We start from the raw sequence: 5,214 nt of genomic DNA, 5'->3' as shown, positions 1-5,214 counted from the left end.
AAGTAGAATTTACATCCCTAAATTTATTCTTGAGTGAAAATTCTCCATTTGCATTTAGTATTTGTTAAACAAGATTTGTAGACAATAGCATTATAATTTTCTTGCTCAGATTTATTGTAAGTCTAAATAATAGAGAGAAATAAGGGCCTAGTACTTGTTTAATTTGCTTCTCGTGGGATTGACCTGATACATACCTTACATTACGATTTTGGCCTGTATACTTGTAGTCAACGGGTATAAAATCGGATTTAAACTTGTATTGATATAAAAATTTCGTCAAGTTTTTGGCGTCGTTGCCGGGGAGCGGCAATATTAGGGTCTAATCATCTCTATTAATTTAGATATTTCCATTGTTTTTATTCAAGTTGTTTATAGTTGATTTTAATAATTAAAACTGCAAAATTTCTCTGGCTTTTATTTGTAGTGTATGCACCGATCAAATCGAGAAGTTGCACTTTTCGATCCTGAAATTGAGAGGACACTACGGAGACAAAGGAGAAATACACCGTATCAAGAGAAACAAGAGGTTTGGTAGCCAATAGAAGAAATCTTGATAGAATTACCATTTGAGGAAGAAATGACGGAAAATGAACCAAATAGGCGAATTCTACGAGATTTTGCTTTACCAAGAACACAAGGTTCTCAACCTAGCATTGTAAGGCCAACGGTAAATGCCAATAATTTTAAAAAATGGTACAACAATCTCAATATAGAGGTAATGCTACCGAAGATCCAAATTCTCACTTGTCAACATTTCTTGAAATTTGTGATACAATTAAATTTAATGGTGTTAGTGATGATGCAATTAAACTTCGATTGTTTCCATTTTCATTAAGAGATAAGGCTAAGGTTTGGTTACAATCTCATTCTCCTAACACTTTTACAACTTGGGCTGAATTAGCTAAGGTTTTTCTAAATAAATTCTTTCCACCTGAAAAAACTGCTAAACTCAGAATGGATATAACTAGTTTCTCTCAACAGGAAGGAGAGACATTGTATGAAACTTGGGAGTACTATCAGGAATTGCAATGAAGATGTCCTCATCATGGTTTACCAGATTGGCTAGTAGTCCAAACATTTTACAATGGTCTCACTTATCCAACAAAGACGCATGTAGATGCGGCAGCGGGAGGAGCATTGATGGGAAAGACAGTTAAGGAAGCTCAACAATTGATTGAAGAAATGGTTGCTAACAACTACCAATGGGCAAACGAACGAGGTAATACAAGGAGAACCACAGGTATGCTTGAAGTAGATACCTTGAATATGTTAAGTGCAAAGATGGATAATGTGGTTAAGATGCTTAATAGGCAAGTTGGTTCTAGTTCTAATCAAGGAGTAGTTGTTGCATGTTGTACTACTTGCGGCGGAGATCATAATGATTCTATGTGTTCCAGCAGCGAACAGGTTCAATATCTTAACAATTACAACCGTCCACCCTAAAACAATCCATACTCCAATACCTATAATCCAAGATGGCGTAATCACCCGAATTTTGGATGGAAGGATCAAGGGAACCAACAAAGACCAGTTAATCCACCGGATTTTCAACCTAAGCAACCACTTCCGGAGTCCAAACCAGCTTGGGAATTGGCAATTGAAAAGTTGGCAAATGTATCAAATAATAAAATTGAAAAGTTAGCAAGTACCACTACTCAACGGTTTGAAAGAATTGAAGAAAGAATGGACCAACTCACCAATATGTACAGGAATGTTGAGGCCCAATTAGGGCAAATAGCAAATGCGGTTAACAATCGCAACCAAGGGAATTTACCTAACAAGATTGAAGTGAATCCGAGAGAGCATGTCAATGCAATCATTCTTAGAAGCGATAAAACGGTTGAAGGACCTAATTTTAGAAATTCAGGTGGTGAAAAAGACAAGGAGCAATCAATCGAAAGGGAGAAAGAAAGCCGAAATGATCATGTTGTCATTGATATTGATGCACTTCCTCCCAAATAAAATTCTCAGTTAAATTCTAATGTGATTCCTTTTCCTCACAGGTTGAAGAAAGAGGAACAGGATCGGGAGTTTGAAAAGTTCTTCAAAATGTTTAAACAATTGCATATTAACATTTCTTTCATTGATGCTATAACACAGATTCCCTCTTATGCACGTTTCTTGAAAGACATTATGTCAAGGAAGAGAAAAATTATAGATAATGAGATGATAGCATTAACGGAAGAGTGTAGTGCATTGGTTAAAAACAAACTCCCTCCTAAATTGAAAGATCCGGAAAACTTTTCTATTCCTTGCACAATTGGTCAATTGTATTTTTCTAATGTTTTATGTGATTTAGGTGCAAGTGTGTCACTCTTGCCACTATCGGTTGCCCGGAGGTTGGGACTTCAAGAGCTAAAAGCCACCAATATCACATTGCAATTGACGGATCGGTCAATCACACATCCAATGGGTATTTTGAAAAATGTGCTCATAATGGTAAGACAATCTATAATACCTGTAGATTTTGTTGTCTTAGATATTGAGGAAGATGTGAGAATGCCAATTATTCTAGGATGACCGTTTTTAGCCACCGCACGAACTATAATTGATGTGGAAAAAGGTAAGCTTATATTACGGGTTAATGGTGAGGAATTGGAATTCAATTTGGATAATAAAGAAAGGAGTATAGAGCCTACTGCTCTTGTTTCTAATATGCCATGTGATGAAAAGGTTAACCAAGAAAGGAACGAAGAAGTTAAATATATAAATGTCCTTGGTACTAACTTTCATGGTGTAGGAGCAAGGGAGGAGAAGATAAGGATAGAAGTTGGCTTAATAAATTCGTCATTCCATGAAGAAAGTGGAGAAAAGTTGAGTCAACTCGAAAATGACAAACAAATTCCACTCCAAGGTGAAGTCGAGCCTGTATATGATAAGTCTAATACTTCTCCTTGGCATTTGAGAAAATTGGACTATGGAGATCAATACATGGCTCACCACATGATAGATTGGCTCGGGAGTTTCGACCCATGGGGAGAAAATCGCTCCCTAATGTTCTAAAATGATTCAACTTTTTGAGTCGAACCAACGATTATAAACAAAAGCGCTTGTTGGGAGGCAACCCAATAATAATATTGTAGTTGTGTGTTTTAATGTGTTTCTTACATTTTGGTGTGATTTAATTGACTAATTAGATGTATTTCACTTATTTGTAGGAGGTACCGGAGTTTCATCATCCATTTTGGAGGTACAATTGAAGAACAAGTGTAAAAGGGAGGTTTTCTTACCGAATTGTGCTTTAAGTGTTTAGAATTATCATTCATATATACATTGTGCATTTCAAGTATATTCAAGTGAGTTTTGGTGATAACATGTTTATAAATGCTCATGGACTCATTTGATGTGCATTAAATGCCCAAAAGTGCCATTTTGGTGTAAAAGTGCAAAAATGATCAAAGAACCTCACCCCTCGTTTTGCAATGTAGATGTGTTTGATGTGTTTTGAGAAGTTGGATATTGTGTTTATGGTATATTACATGTGCGTGGGAGGTTGGAATTGATAAAAAGTTTATCCAAAACATAATTTGGAATTGGCCGAAAAAGGGAGAAAAATTTTGAAAAATTGCAGTTTCTGCAATTAGTGTAGAATTGTGCTGATCCGAGCTCGGATCCGAAAAACCCAGACGGATCCGACCTCGGATCCTTTAAGCATAAAAATCGAAAACAGGGGATCCGAGCTTGGATCAAACAAAATCCAGTTGGATCCGAGGGCTCGGCTAAACTTCTGGAGTGACGGATCCGAGCTCTATCGGATCTGAGGGCTTCCACAACCGATCCGAGCTCAGATCGGTATGCGATATGAGCAGAACCGCGGTCTCGGTTCCTCATTTTCCAGCTTTCTTCTCCTTCTCTCTTTCCGAAACCCTAGCCTCTCCTCCCCAGTCTTCCATTTTCTCCATTAATCTTCCAATCTTTCACCATAAAAACATCTCCCAACATCTTCTGGTCATAAACCCTCAACAATTTCGCATCAAAAACATAAATTTTGGGGTTTTGATCATCAAATCAGAGGAAAGGGGTCGAATTGAATTTCATCAATTTGGGGGCAAATCTGGACTGTTTCTCTTCCATTTCTGCATCATTATCATCTTCCATCATCACTTTACATATTTGAGGTAGCAATTTTTAACTTTCTTTGAAATTTTACATTTCTCAATTCTTAATTTTTTCTATTTTTCTATAAATTTGGGAAATGCATATATTTTGGATTTTAATGCTATAATTGTGTTACATTGTGCTAATATATGTCATTAGAAATGCTTGTATGCTCAAAATTGAGAAATTTGTTAATATCGTGATATTTTCTTGTATAATTTTTCTCATATATTTGGCTAAGGCACATTGTACTTTTTGCTTGTAATTTCTTGTTTCTTTGGATCAGTTTGACTTGTTTTTAAAGAAGCGAAGATTCTTTTTATGCCCAGTGAAAGATAACATATGCTTATTTCGATAAATTGGCATGAATTCTTCGAGTGAAAATGTTGAATGGTTCAATCTGAACATGATATTAGCATGAGCGTTGCAATGTTAATTTCATGAGATTTTCCAAAGCTTGATGGTGCATCCAATGACTTTGCAAGTTTCTTATGTTACTAGTTATTACCTTTTTCTAGCTTATTGTTTAAATTTAAAGAGATGGAGTGGCTAGTGGATTTTTCAAGCCATGTAATGCTATTTTGGATTGAAATTGATATCATACATGTTGCAATTAAGTTTGAGAATTGGTAAAATAGGGTATTAGCTTGAATTTGGTAATTCTTGGAAGGGTGCTTTGTCCTTTTTCAAGAGGAAACTCTGCCGAAATTTTCTCAAATTACTTCTCATCAATTTGCACATGTATTTCCAAGGAGTTAGATTGTTTCTGATATGAAGTGATCTTGTTCTTGATATAGGCATGATGGTTCGCACAAAAAGGGCTATTATTCGCACGTCTTCGCCGTCTTCAAGTGAGGAATGAACTCCGTTGGAGGAATCTCCCTCACCTGAGTCACCGCCTCACTCCAAGCGTAAGACAGCGTCCACTAGCCGTGACGAGCCACTTCTTGACTATGATACCACTCGTTTCACCTCGCTCGAGAATCAACAGTGGTACGAAACCGGTCTAGACAAAGAAATCATCATTGATAAACATTTAGCACCGGAGGTGGACGACCACTACAAAATCTCCGCGGCATTCAAACGACTTGGTTGGGAGGATATTCTACAATTGTC

At 36.7% G+C, this 5,214-nt stretch overlaps 1 non-coding gene across 1 annotated transcript; it reads right to left on the bottom strand.

The window, feature by feature from the left end:
- Window positions 1–945: 945 nt before the first annotated feature.
- Window positions 946–1,052, bottom strand: LOC113754593. The gene has a single exon (XR_003465274.1). It is a non-coding gene; the product is annotated as a small nucleolar RNA R71 (small nucleolar RNA).
- Between the last annotated feature and the right edge of the window lie 4,162 nt (window positions 1,053–5,214).

The sequence above is a fragment of the Coffea eugenioides genome, chromosome 11, assembly GCF_003713205.1.
Source record: "Coffea eugenioides isolate CCC68of chromosome 11, Ceug_1.0, whole genome shotgun sequence".
NCBI classification, from domain to species: Eukaryota; Viridiplantae; Streptophyta; class Magnoliopsida; order Gentianales; family Rubiaceae; genus Coffea; species Coffea eugenioides.
This window is presented reverse-complemented; position numbering and strand designations above follow the sequence as displayed.